Source organism: Lithobates pipiens, unplaced genomic scaffold, assembly GCF_037356315.1.
Source record: "Lithobates pipiens isolate NorthernLeopardFrog02 unplaced genomic scaffold, aLitPip1_a1.2 Scaffold_107, whole genome shotgun sequence".
Taxonomy (NCBI): Eukaryota; Metazoa; Chordata; class Amphibia; order Anura; family Ranidae; genus Lithobates; species Lithobates pipiens.
Genome location: NW_027507693.1, coordinates 911713 through 934009, shown reverse-complemented (window position 1 = coordinate 934009; position 22297 = coordinate 911713). Strand labels below are relative to the sequence as shown.

Here is a 22297-nt window from a genome sequence, read left to right as displayed (position 1 = left end):
TCTTTCGCATAGTTTTATTCAAGCCATACACATGGTGTTTTTTTTATTTTACTTTAACATGCAGGTTGAAGGAGGAAAAAGTGGATCCCCCCCCCCCCATTCACACATTTCTCTTTGGATGGGGGTAATCTTTCCCACTGTGGCATTGCAGTATGACAGTGGGCTGTTTTCAAATTACTAGTGTTGTCAGCTATAGCCACACTGATCATTGGGGAAAATTGTCTGGTTGTACACAAGTCATCCAATAGATCAACTTCTGTACAACCAGCCAGCCTATACATGGATCAAAATTCAGCCATTCCTGCTAAACAAGCAGAATTTTTTGACTCCATGTACAGCCAGGCTAACTCTAAAGCACAACCTCTGTACAATCAGATTGTCTTTTGTATGGCCAGCTGAAAATGCAAAAGATTTTAGTGTCTCTTGTCAATAACATTCCAGGTGATAGAGGGGCTTATTTTGAAGTGCAGATACTCAAGTGTATCTTTCAGTTTACTGTAAATTGGCGATTATGTTCTATTTGTGAATGAAGCATGAGGGAAATTGATTTGCTGTGTTCCTTATGTTTACTGTATTAAGACACTACAGATTAGGGAATATGCCAGGGACTTGTATCCTATTTGAGATCTTGACTTCAACCATAACAAAAACGCATTGCATAGACCTAGTTTTTCTGTCTTGTTATGCACATTTAGGGTGGTCATACACTATACAATCTCCTTAAGACCCCTTTCACACTGAGGTGGTTTTCAGACATTTTAGCACTAAAAATGGCCTCTAAAAAGTGCCTGGAAACTGCCTCCCATTGTGCATTGTGTGCTTTCACACTGGGGCAGTGCACTTGCGGGATGTTAGAAAAATTCCTCCAAGCAGCATTTTTGAGCGGCTTGGAAGCACTGTATTTAGCGCTTTCAAAATGCCCCTGCCCATTGAGTAGGTGGGGCTTTTTACTTTTTCTACCTTTCAATTTTTTAAATGCAACGCATAAACAGAGTGATCCTCACTGAGCTAGCAGTCTATCAAAATAGACATGCCATGTGTGAAAGGCACCTAACATTAATAAGGTACAATCAGCCTTAAACAAAACTTCATTAAATAGGTATGATGGTTTTAAAAAAGTGAGCCACCATTACCATGTGCAATGCTGCTGGAAATGACAAAGGGCCATGTAACTTTGTTTAAAAAAAAAAATAGCCCACATTCACATTGAGTCGATTTGACTATTGCCGGCAATGGTGCCGTCCAAATTGGTGCAATGCCGACTTTGTGGCAATGCACTGATTACCAAAAGTAATGCCTGTACTACTTTTGGCGACTTCAAGGGTGATTTGAAGGGATTTATTTGTATGAACCCTCATAAATGTCTGTAAAATTACCCCAAAGTCTGACTGCATGCAGTTCCGTGCGCTTTTTTATGCATTATATGCATACACAGTGTTTTCCATGTATTCCAATGGCTCTAGTTCACACCAGTGCAGTCAGTTCCAGTCAGTTTACCATGCAGAAACTGACGAACTGACTGCATTGGTGTGAACTAGAGCCATTGGAATACATGGAAAATGTATTCGATAAATATGCTTTTTTAGTGCAGAGAAAATCACACGGAATGGCATCTGGTGTGAACTGGCCCTAAGCCTAGGTTCACACTGCTGCAATGTAGGAACAAGTGCAATTCCAGCATTTGTTCCCACATCGCTCCTCTCCCACAGGCAGTTCACACTGGCTTCTGCAAACCATGGCAGATGCATTACATTGTTATTAACACCACCAGATTGGTTCATAGATCGCAGTGTCAACTGTGAACTTGCATAGGTAAGAACACCTATGCCATCCGATTTTCAGTGTGGGAGGGGGTCCCATTACTTTTGTTTTTCCCTGTGAATTTAACCACTTGCTTACTGGGCACTTAAACACCCTTCCTGCCCAGACCAATTTTCAGCTTTCGGTGCTCTCACAATTTGAATGACAATTACTCAGTCATGCAACACTGTACCCAAATGAATTTTTTGTCCTTTTTTTTCCCCACAAATAGAGCTTTCTTTTGGTGGTATTTGATCACCTCTGGGGTTTTTATTTTTTGCGCTATAAATGAAAAAAGTCCAAAAAATTTTAAAAACGCATATTTCTTTGTTTCTGTGACAGAATTATGCAAATTATAAATTTTGGCCACAATTTATACTGCTACATATCTTTGGTAAAAATAACCCAAATTAGTGGATATTATTTGGTCATTGTGAAAGTTAGAGAGTCTACAAGGTGTGGTGCGAATCGCACAAAATTGATCACATCTGATGTACTGGTGGCCTATCTCGCTTCTTGTGACCCGAACAAGCCAGGAAAGTACAAATACCCCCCAAATGACCCCTTTTTGGAAAGTAGACATTCCAAGGTATTTAGTAAGAGGCATAGTGAGCTTTTTGATGTTGTCATTTTTTTCCCCACAATTCTTTGCAAAATTAAGATTTTTCTTCTTTTTTTTTTTTTTTTCTCCACAAAATTGTCATTGTAATAGGTAATTCTCTCACGTGGCATATGTATACCACAAATGACACCCCCCCAAAAAATTCTGCTACTCCTCCTGAGTATTACAATACCACATGTGTGGGACTTTTTCACAGCCTGGCCACATAGAGAGGCCCAACATGCAGGTAGTGCCATCATGTGTTCTAGGAACATAAATTACACATCTAACTTGTTGACTAGTTATTACACTTTTGAAGCACCAGGACAATGACACGTGACACTGATGACAGATGGCACTGATACGTGGCAATGATGACAGGTGGCACTGATGACAGATGGCACTAATATGTGGCACTGATGACAGATGGCACTAATATGTGGCACTGATGACACGTGGCACTTATACGTGGCACTGATGACACGTGGCACTAATATGTGGCACTGAAGACATGTGGCACTAATACGTGGCACTGATGACAGATGGCACTAATACATGGCACCGATGACGCGTGACACTGATGACAGATGGCACTGATAAGTGGCATTGATGACACGTGACACTGACAGGTGGCACTAATTACAGATGGCACTGATACGTGGCACTGATGACAGATGGCACTATGGCACTGATGACACATGGCACTGATGACAGATGGCACTTATACGTGGCACTAACAGGTGGCACTGGGGGCAGGTAGCACTGGGGTGGATGGGACTGGGGGCAGGTAGCACTGGGGCAGGTGGCACTGGGGCAGATGGCACTGCTGGGGGAGGATGGCACTGCTGGGGGAGGATGGCGCTTTTTATTTTATTTTTTTACTTTTTTTTTTCACTAGAGGCAGAACGGCTGCCGCTGCAGCCGTTCATCTCTCCCCTCTCACACTGTCTGTGCGAGGAGGGAGAGCGGCGCTGAGAGATGATCTCATATGTTTACATATGAGATCATCTCCCATTGGACACGCCGATCACGCTGTAAACGGCCGCTGTGATTGGCCGTTTACAGCGATCTGTGTTTGCCTGTCCCCGGGGGACACGGCGAACACCGAACTTACTTGCGTAAGTAAACATCAGGACGCCAAGGGACGACCACCCGGATGAACGCGCCTGCTCTACGGCCGTCATTCGGCTATAGGGCGGGCGCGAGGTGGTTAATGTGAGTTCAGACATACAACTGTGTGCCTGTACTGGCATTACATAGAAATCGCATGTGATCGACACCTGCGGTGCGGGTGCGAATCACATGCTATGTCTGAGATCGCAGCAGTGTGAAACTGGGCTAAAACTTAAAATTACAGGTACTAAGGCAGAAAACTAAAACGACATCTATTAAAATGAGTTCTATGATTTGCATATTTGGGGAGAATTGTTTTTGCGCGTAAAGAGATTAGACTTTTATAACGTGACAATTATGAAGCAATTTGAGACTCAGATGTCTGTTTCAGTAGAACGTATACATCAACATTGAAGAGCAATACTGAACAGGTGTGATTTTTTTTTTTTATGCTAATGAGGCATGATGTCCCAGACTTGTCACAGACAAAGGTGGAGATGAGAAATCAAAAAAAGATAGACTCAGACCTTAAAGTGGAGGGCCACCCTGAAAAAAAAAAAAATATTAAAAATTTAAAAAAAATCAAAAAAAAAAAAATGAAGAAATTTTTTTCTTCTTACTTACCAGAAATGCCTGTTGCTAGGCACATAATCCTAATCTTCTTCCTCCTCCGCGGAGATCTTCTTTCTTCTCCCTCGTCGCGTTGTCTTCTGGGTAATGGGTCGCGCTGTGTTCTAGGGACTGTGTGTCCCAGAACACAGCGCGTCCCATTCACAAAGCGCTGCGCGACTCGCGCATGAGCAGTAGGAAACGGGCAGTGAAGCCTCAAGGCTCCACTGCCTGTTTCCCTTAGAAGGAACGGCGGCGCCGGGACCCAAGAGCCGAGGGACGGGTCGGCCTCGGGCGGCCGACATCGCGGGCGCCCTGGACAGGTAAGTTGGCTTATTAAGTCAGCAGCTGCAGTGTTTGCAGCTGCTGACTTTTAATTATTTTTTTTTTTAAACGGCCCTCCTCTTTAAGGCTCCTAATTTTCAGACATCAGTGTAAAAAGGGCTTAGCCAATCATTGGTAGTATATAAAAAAAAAGAAAAAGTCCTATTGGTTGTCCGCAATTCCAAACCTCTATAAATTCTACAAACACAGCCATTTCAAGCAGAACTCCTGATCCTGAGATCGCTTGCGATATTGGATTGCCATTTTGAAGATTGCCTCCCTTTTTATAGTTATAGATATTGTGTAGATTATTATTATTGTTTATTATTGCCAGTTACTGTGCACTGCATTAATACTGGTTAATATTTTTTATTTCCATTTGAACTTCTGTTTGTACTATAACCTGTTTTTGTATTTTAGGATTTCTAAAAAATCTACCATGGCATCAGAGGGGTAAGTGCATTTGATTTTATACTGTTCTTTGAATCTTCATTTAAGCCATTTATCTTCTATGCTAGCCATCATTGTTTTGTCCATGACATTTGATTGAGGAACATTCTCTGCACTATTGAGCTGCAGCCACACATACATGGACATGATTTGCAGGTCCCATAATTAAATTTTTTTATATATATTTTGTTTCATGTGTATTTTATATTGGGTTAGATACACTTATGCGCTGGTGGGTATTTGTATTTTATATTTGGTATATTTTTAATTGGGCCATATTTACATATTGAGCAACTTGTGGATTATGTGTTTTTTTTTTCCCTTTCCTTGTTCCCCCATAGACATATCTGTATTGATGGGGAATTCCATCCACAGCGCTATTGCGGTCTGCCGGCTGGAAAGGATCCTTGCCAACAGAGCACAATTGGGTTGATTTATTAAAACTGGAGAGTGCAAAATACAGTAGACAATCTGCTTTATAACTTTCGCTTGTTCAATCAAACTGACAAACCTAGAAGCAGATTGGTTTCTGTACAGAGCTCCACCAGATAGTTAAAATCTTTAATATCTGCAAACAAATGTAAAGGTGTTGTAAACACCTTTAAATGACCGGCTGATCTGATCAGTCCCGATCACGGCCAGCAACACAGCTGACCACCTGCCCCCTGCCAGTGCCCACCTGCCCACCGCAGTGCCATCCTGAATAAAAGTAAGTGCCACCCAGCAGTGCCCACAGTGCCACCCACAGTGCCATCCAGCAGTGCCACCAACAGTGCCACCCACAGTGCCACCCACAGTGCCCACAATGTGCCTCAAAGGTGCTGCACCCCAGTGCCGCCCATCAGTGCCCAGCAGTGCCGCCCAGCAATGCCCAGCAGTGCCACCTATCAGTGCCCATCAGTCCCATCTATCAGTGGTACCTATCAGTGCCCATCCGTGCCACCTATCCGTGCCACTTATCCGTGCCACCCATCCATGCCATCTTATCTGTGCCCATCTTTGCCCATCAGTGCCGCCTTATCTGTGCCTATCGGTGCCGCCTTATCTGTGCCTATTAGTGCCGCCTTAACTATGCCTATCAGTGCCCACCAATGCAGCCCATCAGTGCCCACCAATGCAGCCCATCAGTGCCCACCAATGCAGCCCATCAGTGCCCACCAATGCAGCCCATCAGTGCCGCCTAATCAGCGCACTTCAATGAAGGAGAAAAATGACCCGTTTGCAAAATTTTATAACAAACTATTAAAACATGATTTTTTTTTTATTTTTTTTTGCATCTTTTTTTGGTTGTTTAGCAAAAAATAAAACTCTGAGCTGTAACTAAATACCACCAAAAGAAAGCTCTATTTGTGGGAAAAAAATGATAAAAATTTCATTTGGGTACAGTGTTGTATGCCCGCGCAATTGTCATTCAAAGTGCATCAGCGCTGAAAGCTGAAAATTGGTCTGGGACTGAGGGGGGTTTAAGTGCCCAGTAAGCAAGTGGTTAAAGGAATTACTATAAAAAAAAAGCACAAAGTTACCCTCCTAACACAGGATAATGACAGGTTACAGGTCCACAGGTGCCTAACAACATCCGCTACAGTGTGAGGAGCCGCTTCTTCAGAGCGCTTTGCAAGTGCTATTTTTAGCGCCTCAGTGAGAAAGTAGCCTAAAACGCATGGATTTTTCTTGCATGCTGATGCTTCAAAGTTGGGTAAATGCAAAAGGGTCTTAAAATTCTTAAATATATACTGTAATGTGCCAAATTCTTCCATCTGCCCTGGGAACCCCTCATAATGGCACAACAGGTGTACAGACCTGGAAACTCAGCACAGGGATGGTGGGAAGCCTACATAATGGGCATAGCAGTTGTAAGCTGTATAGACGTGGGAACACATCACCAGGATGTTGGGAACCCCTCATAATCACATCAGGTGTAAAGACCTGGGAAATCATCACAGGGTTAGTGCCAGCAGGTTTACAGAACTGGGAGCACAGCACAGGGATGGTGAGAACCCCTCATGGGTCTGTACACCTGTGCCCAAGCGCTCAGCACAGGGATGGTGGGAACCACTCACAACTGGCACAGCAGCCAGCAGGTGTACAAACATGGGAGCCCCTCATAATGGGGAAAAAGTTATACAGACCTGGGAACACAGCACAGGGATGGTGAGAACCATTCAGAATGGGCACAGCAGGTGTACATAACTGGGAACTCAGCACAGACTGTGCCCACTCTTAATGGGCACAGCAGCCAGCAGCTGTACAGACCCAGGAGCTCAGCACAGCAACGGTAAGAACTCCTCAATGTGCACATGTCTACAGATGCGGGAACTCTGCACAGGGATGGTGAGAACCCTCTCATAATGGGGCCAGCGGGTGTACAGACGAGGGAACAACCAGTGTACAGAGCCAGGAACAAAACACAGATCCCATGCCATTCTATATATCGCTGGGGATGCCCTTCAAAGCTAACTATTTCAAGAGATGATCACACTGAAGTAGTGACTACGTTAGAAGAAGGGCTGGCTCTATTAAGGACATGTGACATCATTCCAGAATCTTCAACAGTTACCCCAGCTTCCACTGCTACACCGATAACTCCTGGCCAAACAGTTTCTCGCAAGCACAAAGCTAAGAAATGAAAATACACTGGTTGAACACCCTACGCTACCACTTTAACGCAACGTTTTAGTTCTCATGGCCACTTAGATGGCTAAGACATTATACTTCACCCCAAATATTGTTGGGCAGTCCTACTGCCTCAGAATTCAATTCGTAATCCCTCTTTATACTCCTACTGTTTGGGATACAGACCTTTACCTGTTTCTACTATGTTTATTTTTGCTAGTTTTGGTTTGCTTTTTTGTTTTTACTCCTCTACTCTCTCCAGGATGGACCTCAGTACCAAGCATGTTTACTTCTTGTCACTCTGTGGAACTGAACCCTCGAATATGGACTCGTGGATCTTTTATAGACGTAATCACGTCCAATACGAACGCAACTACCCATCATCCGATAGTAAGGTAAAATGTTGAACATAATCTCTTTTAACACTTACGGCTTAAATCACCCTGTGGAAAGAACTGCTCTATGGAAGGAAGCTCTGAAACTGCAGGCTGATATTTTATGCATCCAGGAGTCCCATCTGCTACCATCTGATCAGTTTCGATTAAAACATCCCAGATATCCCCAAATCTTTTTTGCTTCTGCTGCACAAAAAACCAGAGGAGTTGCCATCGCCATTAGAGATACTGTTTCTTTTAAAGAACTGGAGACAATCCCGGATAAGGAAGGGAGGTATTTGATCTTAATAGGAGATATAAATAACAAAACCTACACGATCGTTTGTCTCTATGCTCCAAACTCCCACCAGATGAGTTTCCTAAAATGGCTATTAAAGAGCATATCCACTGTTAAGAAAGGGGCCTTGGTGGTTTTTGGAGATTTCAATCTTACCGCAGACTATGCAATCGACACTACCACTAAGTCCAGACGCCCTTTGTCTTCCCTACAAACGCTCTTTCATTCGGAAGAGCTCTACGACGCCTGGAGGTGTCAGCACCCAGGAGAAAGGGACTTTTCATTCCACATAATGCCAGACATAATTCCTACTCTCGTATTGACATGATTTTAGTAGATAGAGTTGTGTTGCAACAGCTGTCCTCCTCCGCCATCCACGACATCTCATGGTCTGACCATGCTACAGTGTCAGTCGCGGTGGCGGAGGGGAACGCTTATTTGGGAGATTTTGTGTGGAGGGCCAATTCTAATCTGCTCAGTGTACCCGAACATGCGACCTTCATATCAAACAAATTAAAGGAATATTTTGAAATTAATTCATCCTCAGTCTCTGACCCGTCAGTTCTGTGGTGTGCCCATAAGGCATACATAAGGGGCATAATGATACAACTAAATTCGAGAATTAATAAACAAAAAAATAAACAACTAGATCTCCTATTACAAGAGATTAAATCACTTGAAATCCAGAATAAGGTCGCACCCATGGTTTCTCTGGCAGATAAATTGACCAAACTCCGTTGTGATCTTAGACGTATGCTTTTAGAACGCTATGATAAATATATCGCAGCTATTAAGGTTTAATCATTATGCTCTGGGCAATAGAGCATGTAAATTACTGGCCTATATTTTAAAAGAACACAGAGCCCGTACCAGAATCCCTTATATTAAATGCTCTGTGGGCAACGGCAGGATCATTGATCCTAAGGGTATTGCTGATGCCTTCGCTAATTATTATTCTACCCTGTACAACCTCCAGCAGGATGGAAACACCTATCAACCCTCAGAATCAGACATATAAGGTTTTTTGGAGGAGATAGCTCTCCCGGCCCTTTCCCGGGAACAACTACAATCTTTAAATGCACCAATCTCACCACTAGAAATACAGGAAGCAATCCACTCTCAACCGATTGGCAAATCCCCAGGCCCAGATGGGCTACCCAATGATTATTACAAAACATTTGCCTCCACTCTAGTGTCTCCTCTAAAAGATACATTTACTCATGCAATACAGACATTTTCGTTCCCCCCCTGAAATGCTTAAAGCATACATTGTCACTATACCCAAACCGGGGAAAAGCCCTGATGAACCCACCAATTTCCGTCCGATTTCTCTTTTAAATACAGATGTTAAATTATACGCTAAAATAATTGCCCAGAGACTAGCCCAGCTTATTCCTCTTTTGATTAATCCTGACCAATCGGGTTTCACACCTGGTAGGCAGCCATCGGACGCAACTCGCAGGGTGGTGGATATCCTCCACTGTAAAAATTCCTGTCGGACGCCTTCTCTGCTCCTATCTTTGGATGTGGAGAAGGCGTTTGACAGGATACACTGGGAATACATGGTCCATACCCTTAAAAAGTTTGGCCTTGGGGGACCTATATTGTCAGCCATATTAGCCTTATACTCCTCACCTTCCGCACAAGTATACACATCCAATACACTATCGCGATCCTTTACAATCTCCAACGGGACTAGACAGGGGTGCCCCCTCTCCCCTTTTATTTCCAACCTTCTTATGGAGCCCCTAGCGGAAAAAATTAGATCCCACCCAAATATCACAGGTTTCTCTTTCCCCAATCATACTCATAAAATAAACGTATTTGCCGACGATGTTATTTTATTCCTAACCTCCCCGTCACATTCCTTAATCAATGCCCACATAGTCCTTAACGAATTTCGTAAAATCTCCTATTATAAAGTTAATTTCACCAAATCACTAATTCTCCCTATACATGTCCCACCTGCTCTTCAAAATCGACTACAACTCCAATTCCCCTACTCATGGACTGCAGAACAAATAACTTATCTTGGCCTCCAAATTACCAAAGACCCCTCTAAATTAGCAGATACTAACTATCATGCCCTTATAAAGAAATTAACCTTACAAACCGCTCGACTTGCCAAATCCGAATTAACATGGTCTGGACGCCTAGCGTCTTTTAAGATGTTACTTCTTCCCCAAATCTTATACATCTTCCGCACCCTCCCAATACCCCTCAAGACCACCCATTTAAAAGCACTAGATTCCATACTGACAAAATATATCTAACTAAAAAAAAACTGAGATGTACCACAGTCATATTAGCTAAACAAAGAGGGGCAGGGGGTATGGGGTTCCCAGTCCTGCTGGACTACTACCGTGCATCTCTGCTCACTCAACTTAGAACATGGTTCCTATGTGGAGCAGACATTCCGTGGTGCAAACTAGAACAGACCCTAAGCCCCACCAGAGATCTTTCTCACCTTCTTTTACTTGATAGTTGGAGCCATGTTCCTTTACAAAACTTACCCATGACCCTCCGGGCCTCATGAAAAGCTTGGAGGGATCTATGTGGTGCCTTAACCCCGTCGGATAAACAAATAGAAATACCAATACCCCTGGTTACAATTGAAGGTGCTATTCCAAACATTAGACTTATTAATTGGACGTCCAGGGGGATTACCCAGTTAAGTGATATGTTCCATAACGACTTCCTAAAAACATTCCCACAGCGGCAAGAACAATACGGTCTTCCAAGTAGTGAACGTTACACATATGATCAGATCTCCCATCTCTTAAAACCGTTAGGGGTTCATCATTTATATATTCAAGAAGCTGCTTGGAAATTTTTCACAGTCTCTGCTGCTACCCCAAAAGGGATCTCCATTTTTTACACGCTTTTTCAACGCAAAACCACCTTTATTAAATCAGTACCATATCAGAAATGGGAGACAGAAATGCAGACCACATTCACATCTCAACAATGGCAAAAAGCCCTAAACACTGTGTATAAATCATCAAAGTGTGTGAATCACTGGGAATTGACTCACAAAATCACGTTGAGATGGTACTTGACTCCATACCGTCTTCATACGTTTTTTCCAGGTCATTCCTCTTTATGCTGGAGGGGATGTGGAGAGGTGAGTAACGTTATGCACATCATGTGGACCTGTAAACATATAACTAGTTTTTGGAATGCTGTGTTTCGATTAATTTCCTCTATTACCGGGTTGATTACATATCCAAAGAACAGCTTGGCTCTATTTAATCTGGGAATTGAGGTATTTCCGCCAGATTTTCGCACGGTGGTTACACATATACTGATTGCGGCTAGATTACTTATTACTAGGAAGTGGAAAAGTGATGTTCCCAAAAACATTTCGGACATATATCCTATCATACAAACACACTACAAATGGGGAAGCCTTATGGGCTGTAAAATCAGGTTCCAAGAGACAGATTGATGGTAGGTGGAAATGCTGGCTGGAAAAATTTCCACAGTAGTCGTGAGATTATACTAGTAAATACTGAAGTTTGCCCAAAAGGGTGAGTCCATTACTTTCAAGAGATAAGGCAGGAAGTTATTTATGCTGTACCATAGCGGATATATACCTATAGGTCCATACTGGAGGTCCAAATTGGTAATATAATACTCTTCAGATTATATTTTGTTAGAGGATTTATTGCCAGACCACTTAAATCCCGGTCTTGGTTTTTCTCAGTTCTCTTTTTCTTTTCTTTTTTTCTATGGTCTTCTTTTTCTTTCACCTTTTCTATATATCTGCTTTCCTAACTTAGAGGCGTATATATCCTTTTACGTGTAAAGGAAAGTCTGCAACTGTTAAGTACTACATTAATCACCTGTAAAAAAATTTAATCAATGCTGTTGACTATTGATCCAAATGTTCCATGTGTGATATATGTATACTGGCTCAAGATTTACTGCTGATTATTGATACTATCATGACATTATGGAATTTTATACACCTATAACGACCTCTTGTAACAAATATGTATGGAAATTTATACTTCTGTTATGTTCTGAAAATATTTCTAATAAAAACTAAACTGAAAAAAAAAAAAAGAGGGTTGAAGGTGCCCAAAGAGATTGCCTATGGCCACATCACCCTGAAAGCGCACCATGTCATCTGATCTCGGAGACTAAGCAGTGGCGGTCCTGGTTAGTACTTGGATGGGAGACCGCCTGGGAATACCAGGTGCTCTAGGAATTTTTTTTTTTTTTGCCGTTGACTTGTTTTTACTTTGTTTTCCATGGTGGCAGTCTTGGCGTTTGTCAAGAGGGTTGAGGGTGCCCAAAGAGATTGTCTATGGACTCATCACCCTGAAAGCGTCTGATCTCAGAGGCTAAGCAGATTTAGGACTTGTTAGTACCTGGATGGCAGACCGCCTGGGAATACCAGGTGCCATAGGCGTCTTTTTTTTTTTGGCATTGGTTTGTTTTTTTCCCTTGTTTACCAAGGTGACCATCTTGACGTTTTTCAAGAGAGTTCAGGGTGCCCAAAGTTATTGCCTAAGGCCACATCTCCCTTAAAGCAACCGATCTTGTCTGATCTCAGAGGCTTAGCAGGGTCAGGCCTGGTTAGAACCTGGGTGGGAGACCCCCAGGAATACCATGTGCAGTAGGTTTCTTTTTTTTTTGGCGTTGACTTGTTTTTTTCCTTTGTTTCCCAAGGTGACCATCTTGGCGTTTGTCAAGAGGGTTGAGGGTGCAGAAAGAGATTTCTTACAGCCACATCACCCTGAAAGTGCTCGATCTTGTCTGATCTCGGAGGCTGAGCAGCGTCTGAAATGGTTAGTAACAAACGGGAGACCTCCTGGGAATACCCAGTGCCACGGGCTTCTTTTTGTTTTTTGTTTTATTTTTGGCGTTGACTTGGCGTTGAGGTGACCATCTTGGCGCTTGTCAAGAGGGTTGAGGGTGCCCAAAGAGATTGCCTATGGCCACGACACCCTGAAATCAACCGATCTTGTTTGATCTCAGAGGCTAAGCAGGGTCGGGCCTGGTTAGATCTGGATGGGAGACCCCCAGGAATACCATGTGCCGTAGGTTTGGCATCAACTTGTTTTTTTCCCTGGTTTCCCAAGGTGACCACTGTAGCGTTCTTTTTGTTTTTTGTTTTATTTTTGGCGTTGACTTGGCGTTGAGGTGACCATCAAGAGGTCAAGAGGGTTGAGCATGCGCAAAGTGGTTGCCTAAGGCCACATCACCCTGAAAGCGACAAATCTCATCTTATCTCGGAGGCTAAGCAGCATCGGGCCTGATTTATACCTAGTTGGGAGACCGCCTGGGAATACCAGGTGCCGTAAATATTATTATTTTTTTTTGGTGTTGACTTTTTTTCTCTTGTTTCCCAAGGTGACAATCTTGGTGTTTGTCAAGAGGGTTGAGGGTGCCCAAAGCAATTGCCTATGGGCACATCACCCTGAAAACACCCCATCTCATCTGATCTCGGAGGTTATGCAGGGTCGAGCCTGGTTAGTACCTGGATGGGAGACCGCCTGGGAATACCAGGTGCCGTAGGTTTATTTTTTTATTTTTTTGGTGTTGACTTGTTTTTTCCCTTGTTTCCCAAGGTGACAATCTTGGCATTTGTCAAGAGGGTTGAGGGTGCCCAAAGAGATTGTCTACGGGCACATCACCCTAAAAGCGCCCCATCTCACCGCATATCTGAGGAGAAGTAGGGGCGGGCCGGGTTAGTACGCAGATGGGAGAGCGCCTGGGAATACTAGGTGATGTAGGTTTCTTTTCTTTTTTCTCTTTTTACCCATGGATACCATCTTGGCATTTGTCAAGAGGGTTGAAGTTGCACAAAGATTGCCTACGGCCACATCACCCTGAAAGCGCACCATCTCATCTGATCTCGGAGACTAAGCAGTGGTGGGCCTGGTTAGTACTTGGATGGGAGACCACCTGGGAATATCAGGTGCTATAGGCTTCTTTTTTTTTTTCTTTTTGGCATTGACTTGTTTTTTTCCCTTGTTTCTCAAGGTGACCAGCTTGGCGTTTGTCAAAAAGGGTTGAGGATACCCAAAGAGATTGCATACAGCCATATCACTGTGAAAGCGCCCAATCTCATCTGATCTCGGAGGCTAAGCATGGTCGAGCCTAGTGACCATCTTTGCGTTTGTCAAGAGGGATGAGGTTGCCTATAGAGATTGCCCATGGGTAGGGTCGGGCCTGGTAAGTACCTGGATGGGAGATAACCTAGGAATACAAGGTGCTGTAGGCTTCCTTTTTTTTTCATTTGGGCGTTGACTTGTTTTTTCCCTTGTTTCCCCAAAGTGCATTTTGGCATTTGTCAAGGGGGTTGACGGTGCCCAAAAAGATTGGCTACGGCCACATCACCTTGAAAGCGCCCCATCTTGTCTCACCTCAGAGGCTAAGCAGGGGCTGAGCCTGGTTAATACCTGGATGGCAGACCGCCTGGGAATACCAGGTGCCGTAGGCTTATTTTTTTTTTTTGCGTTTACTTGTTTTTTTCCCTTGTTTCCCAAGGTGACTATATTGGCGTTTGTCAAGATGGTTGAGGGTGTCTGAAGAAATTGACTATGGCCACATCACCCTCAAAGTGACTAATCTCGGAGGCTAAGCATGGTCAGGCCTGGTTAGTACCCGGATGAGAGACTGCCTGGGAATACCAGGTGCCATAGGCTTCTCTTTTTTTGGCTTTTTTTTCCAAGAGGGTTCAGGGTGCCCAAAGCGATTGCCCATGGCCACATCTCCCTGAAAGCAACTAATCTCATCTGATCTCGGATGCTTAGCAGGGTTGGGCCTGGTTAGAACCTGGATGGGAGACCCCCTAGGAATACCAAGTGCTGTAGGTTTCTTTTTTTTTGTTGTTGACTTGTTTTTTTCCCTTGTTTCCTAAGGTGACCATCTTGGCGTTTGTCAAGAGGGTTGAGTGTGCCGAAAGACATTGCCTATGGGAACATGACCCTGAAAGCGCCTGATCTCGGAGGCTTAGCAGGGTCGGGCTTGGCTAGAACCTGGATGGGGAGACCCCCTGGGATTATCAAGTGCCGTAGGTTTCTTTTTTTTTCTTTGGCGACGATTAGTTTTTTCACTTGTTTCCCAAGGTGACCATCTTGGAGTTTCTCAAGAGGGTTGAGGGTGCCGAAAGAGATTTAATACGGCCACATCACCCTGAAAGTGCCTGATCTTGTCTGATCTTGTCTGATCTCGGAGGCTGAGCAGCGTCTGCCCTGGTTAGTAGACATGGACGCCGTCGATAAATTCATTTCGTTCTGTTCCGTTTTGATTCGTAATAAAATGAATTCGTACTTTGTATTTCGTGCCCGAAATTCCGTTCTGTTTCGTACGAAATACGAATTGTCGTTAACATGTACGAACGTTCTTTACGATAAATTTAAAGGCAAAAACATTGCTCATTATGCTTATTATGACTTGCAGAAGACTTCTGTGATAGAAGTCAATGTAAGTTGCCTGAAGACATCAGTGAAGGACGTTCATCCTCTGGGCAGGCTGCCAAGAAAAGAACAAAATGATACAATGTTTCTTCTTCAATGGGCTGAACTCCATGTGTAGAAGTTCTCAGTTTAACCATTTAAAGACTAAATCTTTTCTGACACTTGTTGCTTACAAGTAAAAATCCAGTAGGTCTTTCAAACGCAAGTTAGCCCTTTTTTTTTCAGTCGACCTCTAGGGAGCAGTGACATTAGTAGCGTGACATACAGCAATGACACCTGCACCGTGATAGAGTGATCTGACAACAGCACCGTGATGGAGAGCACTGACATCAGCAGCGTGACATACAGCAATGACACCTGCACCGTGATATACAGCAGTGTGACATACAGCAATGACACCTGCACCGTGATAAAGGGCTAATTTGCATTTGAAAGACCTCTGCGCAAATACCACGTCACAAAATATTGCAACAACCGCTATTTTATTACCTAGGGTCTCTGCTAAAAAAAATATATAATTTTTGGGGCTTCTGAGTGATTTTCTAGCAGAAAATACTGGATTTTTACTTGTAAGCAACAAGTGTCAGAAAAGATTTAGTCTTTAAATGGTTAAACTGAAAACTTCTACACACGGAGTTCAGCCCATTGAAGAAGAAACATTGTATCATTTTGTTCTTTTCTTGGCAGCCTGCCCAGAGAGGTTGAAAGTCCTTCACTGATGTCTTCAGGCAATTTACATTGACTTCTATCACAGAAGTCTTCTGCAAGTCATAATAAGCATAATGATTGAGATCCGGAATTCGTAAACAAAGGTTCGTATTCCGTACAGAATTCGGACGCACGGCAATTTGTATTTCGGATCCTCCCGAACGTACAAATTGAGAAATTCGTACGAATTTGCGATTCGTACGAAACGAAGCGCACATGTCTACTAGTTAGTAACAAATGTGAGACATCCTGGCAATAACCAGTCCCATTTGCTTCTTTTTTTTTGGGCGTTGACTTGTTTTTTCCCCTACTTTCCCTAGGTGACCATCTTGGTGCTAGTCAAGAGGGTTGAGAGTGCCCAAAGGTATTGCTTATGGCCACGACACCCTGAAAGCAACCAATCTCGTTTAATCTCAGAGGCTAAGCAGGGTCGGGCCTGGTTAGTACCTGAGTGGGAGACCGCCTGGGAATACAAGGTGCCGTAATTTTTTATTTTTTTGCCGTTGACTTGTTTTTTTCCCTTGTTTCTCAAGGTGACCATCTTGGCGCTTGTCAAAGAGGGTTGGGGATACCCAAAGAGATTGCCTACGGCCATATCACCGTGAAAGCGCCCGATCTCGTCTGATCTCGAAGGCTAAGCAAGGTCGGGCCTAGTGACCATCTTTGCATTTGTCAAGAGGGATGAGGGTGCCCAAAGAGATTGCCTATGGGCTGGGTAGGGCCTGGTTAGTACCTGGATGGGAGACCGTCTGGGAATACCAGGTGCTGTATAGACATGTGCATTCGTTTTCGTCCGAAAGCATTTTCGTCCGAATTTCAGCTATTTTCGTTTTCGTTTTGACAAACGATAACGAAAGCACAAAATCCGAAAAACGAAAGATCCGACATAAATAAATGCTTTATTTTCGTTTTCATTGTTACAACAGTTCGATATAGAATAGGAGATTCGACATGACTCTGACAACAATCTGTGTCTATAGAACCTATGTTCGAATGTGCCTAACCTTACCTCTATTAGTCCAAGATTATATAGAGAAAATATTCGACAGAGAAAAAAGATTTGACAGAGAGAAAAGATTCTGCAAGATACTGTCCTAAAAAGTGTTTGGGGACCCGGGTCCTGCCCCAGGGGACATGTATCAATGCAAAAAAAAGTTTTAAAAACGGCCGTTTTTTCGGGAGCAGTGATTTTAATAATGATTAAAGTGAAACAATAAAAGTGTAATATTCCTTTAAATTTCGTAGGGGGGGGTTGTCTATAGTATGCCTGTGAAGGGGCGCATGTTTCCCGTGCTTAGAATTGTCCCTGCACAAAGTGTCATTTATGCAGGAAAAAAAGTCCTTTAAAATCACTCGCAGCTATAATGAATTGTCGGCTCCCGTAATACAGAGAACACTCATTGAAAGTCATTGATAAAAAAATAAATAAATAAATAAAAAAAAAAAGCGTGGGGGTCCCCCAAATTCAATTACCAGGCCCTTCAGGTCTGGTATGGATATTAAGGGGAACCCTGCCTCAAATTTAAGAAAAAATTTGACGTGGGGTTCCCCCTAAATATCCATAACCAGACCCTTCAGGTCTGGTATGGATATTAAGGGGAATCCCGCGTCAAATTCAAAAAAAAATTGACGTGGGGTTCCCCCTAAAAATCCATACCAGACCCTTTATCCGAGCACGCAACCTGGCAGGCCGCAGGAAAGAGGGGGGGACGAGAGAGCGGCCCCCCCTCCCTCCTGAACCGTACCAGGCCACATGCCCTCAACATTGGGAGGATGCTTTGGGGGTCTGTGACCCCTCAAAGCACCTTGTCCCCATGTTGATGAGGACAAGGGCCTCATCCCCACAACCCTGGCCGGTGGTTGTGGAGGTCTGCGGGCGGGGGGCTTATCAGAATCTGGAAGCCCCCTTTAATAAGGGGACCCCCAGATCCCGGCCCCCCCCCTGTTTGAAATGGTAAGGGCCTACCATTTCACAAAGAAAGTGTAAAAAATGTTTAAATAAAACAAACACACTTTTGAAAAATTCCTTTATTAAAAATAAAAAAATAAAAAAAAGATTCCAGCGGCGGTAATCCACTCTTGCTATCCATCGACGGACGGTCATCTCTCCAGCGATGTCTAATATCATCCAGCGCAGCGCAGCATCCTTCTTCTGTCTCCGTGGAGGAGACACTACAGGCATTCCGGCGGCTGACGTTTGTTATATACGGAGGGCGGGGCCACCCGTCACCTGACCCCGCCCCCCTCTGACGCAAGGGGAAACCCGGGGTTCCCTGTGACGTAGGGGTGACCCGCACCCCTCTGATGTAACACAGGCAGGTTTCCGTTACATCAGAGGGGGGCGGGGTCACCCCTACGTCACGGGGAACCCCGGGTTTCCCCTTGCGTCAGAGGGGGGCGGGGTCAGGTGACGGGTGGCCCCGCCCTCCGTATATAACAAACGTCAGCCGCCGGAATGTCTGTAGTGTCTCCTCCACGGAGACAGAAGAAGGATGCTGCGCTGCGCTGGATGATATTAGACATCGCTGGAGAGATGACCGTCCGTCGATGGATAGCAAGAGTGGATTACCGCCGCTGGAATCTTTTTTTTTTTTTTTTTTTTTTTTTTTAATAAAGGAATTTTTCAAAAGTGTGTTTGTTTTATTTAAACATTTTTTACACTTTCTTTGTGAAATGGTAGGGGTACTTTTGTACCCCCTTACCATTTCAAACAGGGGGGGGGCCGGGATCTGGGGGTCCCCTTATTAAAGGGGGCTTCCAGATTCTGATAAGCCCCCCGCCCGCAGACCTCCACAACCACCGGCCAGGGTTGTGGGGATGAGGCCCTTGTCCTCATCAACATGGGGACAAGGTGCTTTGAGGGGTCACAGACCCCCAAAGCATCCTCCCAATGTTGAGGGCATGTGGCCTGGTACGGTTCAGGAGGGAGGGGGGGCCGCTCTCTCGTCCCCCCCTCTTTTCCTGCGGCCTGCCAGGTTGCGTGCTCGGATAAAGGGTCTGGTATGGATTTTTAGGGGGAACCCCACGTCAATTTTTTTTAAAATTTGACGCGGGGTTCCCCTTAATATCCATACCAGACCTGAAGGGCCTGGTAATTGAATTTGGGGGACCCCCACGCTTTTTTTTAAATTTATTTATTTATTTTTTTATCAATGACTTTCAATGAGTGTTCTCTGTATTACGGGAGCCGACAATTCATTATAGCTGCGAGTGATTTTAAAGGACTTTTTTTCCTGCATAAATGACACTTTGTGCAGGGACAGTTCTAAGCACGGGAAACATGCGCCCCTTCACAGGCATACTATAGACAACCCCCCCCTACGAAATTTAAAGGAATATTACACTTTTATTGTTTCACTTTAATCATTATTAAAATCACTGCTCCCGAAAAAACGGCCGTTTTTAAAACTTTTTTTTGCATTGATCCATGTCCCCTGGGGCAGGACCCGGGTCCCCAAACACTTTTTAGGACAGTAACTTGCAAATTAGCCTTTAAAATGAGCACTTTAGATTTTGAACGTTGGAGTCCCATAGACTTTAATAGGGTTCTAAAGTATGCTATATACTAGCTCCGTCGAATCTTCTTTATACATTCGACAGACACCATAAGCCTTCAAAGACAGATTCGACCGTGATTCATGTGGATTTTCGGACGAATGCAATTTTTGAACGAAAAATGAAATAAATAAAAACGAATTTCGGGAGTAACTAAATAAATTAAGTTTTCAGACGAAAACGAAATTCCGAAACGAAATATTTTACTCTGCACATGTCTAGTGCTGTAGGCTTTTTTTTTTTGGGAGTTGACCTGTTTTTTATTTCTGGTTTCCCAAGATGACCTTCTTGGCATTTCTCAAGAGGGTTTTGGGTGCCAGAAGAGATTGCCTCTGGCCATTCCACTCTGAAAGCACCCAAGCTCATCTGGCCTTGAAGGCTAAGCAGAGATGGGCCTGTTTAGTACCTAGATGGGAGACCGCCTTTTTTTGTGGTTCCCCAAGGTGACCATCTTGGCATTTCTCAAGAGGGTATTCCCAGGCGGTCTCCCATCTAGGTACTAATCAGGCCCGTCCCTGCTTAGTATCAGATGCTTTCAGGGTGATGTTGCCATAGGCACTCACTTTTGGCACGCTCAACCCTCTTGACAAACACCAAGATGGTCACCTTGGGAAACAAGGGAAAAAAAGAAGTCAACTATGCCATATTAGCACCTAAAGAAATGAGATAGGCAGTCAAACTAAAAGATGCGTAAATTCCAGAAAATGTACCATCGTTTTCAGATGCTATAACATTTGCGCAAACCAATAAATATACGCTTATTAACATTACCAAAGACATGTGGCTGAATAAATTTTGACCTAAAAGTATGAATAACATTGAGTTTATTGGATTTTTCTTATAACAAAAAGCAGAAAATATAAATTTCTTTCAATATTTTAGATTTTTCCGTTTATATCGCAAAAAAAAATAAAAAATTGCAGAGGCAATCAAATACCTTCAAAATAAAGCTCTATTTGTGGGAAAAAAGGATGACCTACGTGACCCACACTGACCTACCCGACACACGCTGACCTACCCGACATACATACACTGACCTACTTTTTTACACTATTTTACACTGACCTACCTGACATACATACACTGACCTACGTGACCCACACTGACCTACATACACTGACCTACGTGACCCACACTGACCTACCCGACATACATACACTGACCTACCTGACCCACACTGCCGATGCGACCCAGATTTGGGAAAAAACACAACGATGTTTACTCCAATGGTTGCACCCTTTAAAACAGAGCACGTGTTCTGCTATGCGATTCTTTGAAGCAACGTACCAACGCTATTTAAAAAAATCTGACCTTTGAATGAACATCTACATCTATTTACAAGGAATTCTAAATACATAAATAAAACAGGGCATACCCTGTATGAGGTGGCTGTGCAGTGCAAGGGTGCTTTCCATGGCAGGCCATCTCATTGGAGAAAACAGTTTTGCCATTGCGACCCAGATTTGGGAGATACCGCAACGATGTTTACGCCAATGGTCACACCCTTTAAAACAGAGCACATATTCTGCTATGCAATTGTTTGAAGCAATGTATCGACGCTTTTTCAAAAATCAGGCCTTTGAAGTCACATCTACATATATTTACAAGTACTTGCAAATAAATAAACCATAACTGTGCAGTGCAAGGGTGATGGCCATGTCCGGCAATCTCATTGGCGAAAATGGTTTTGCCATCATGACCCTGATTTTGTAAATGATGTAAACGTTTACTCCAACGAATGCACCTTTAAAACAGAGCAAGTATTCTGCTATGTCACCATTTGAAGGAACACATTGATGCTATTTAACCACTTGCTTACTGGGCACTTAAAGAGGAAGTAAACCCTGATGAGTTTACTTCCGCTTTCATTCCCTGTAAAGGCAAAGCATAATGGACTACTATGCATCACATAGTAGTCCATTATGTGTCACTTACCTGACACAGGAGCCAGCAAAGTCACCGCTGTCCCCTGTAGTTCCAAGCGTCCATCTTCTTGGTGGGTCTCGCTGCTCCGGCACTGTGATTCGCTGGAGCAGCGATGTCGTCACTGCTGCACATGTGCACGGGAGCTGAGACTCTCGGCATTGCCATCATCGACGATACCCCGCTCAGTGCACCGCTGTCTACGGCGCATGCGCCGTAGATAGCGGTGCCCGTCTTCGGGCAAATATCTCCTAAACCGTATAGGTTTGGGAGATATTTCTTGGACCTACAGGTAAGCCTTAATCTAGGCTTACCTGTAGGTCAAAGTGGTTTGTAAGGGTTTACAACCACTTTAAAAACACTTCCTGCCCAGACCAATTTTCAGCTTTCGGTGCTCTCACACTTTGAATGACAATTACTCAGTCATGCAACACTGTACCCAAATTAATTTTTTGTCCTTTTTTTCCCACGAATAGAGCTTTCTTTTGGTGGTATT

General features: G+C 43.8%; 1 protein-coding gene and 3 pseudogenes across 1 annotated transcript in view; all 4 read left to right on the top strand.

Moving 5' to 3' along the window:
• Positions 1–22297, top strand: part of LOC143958556 (dual serine/threonine and tyrosine protein kinase-like) — a 304078-nt gene that overhangs the window by 43590 nt on the left and 238191 nt on the right. The gene's annotated exons all lie outside the window — the stretch shown is intronic.
• Positions 13593–13711, top strand: LOC143958724 (5S ribosomal RNA; annotated as a pseudogene).
• Positions 14005–14123, top strand: LOC143958757 (5S ribosomal RNA; annotated as a pseudogene).
• Positions 14894–15012, top strand: LOC143959054 (5S ribosomal RNA; annotated as a pseudogene).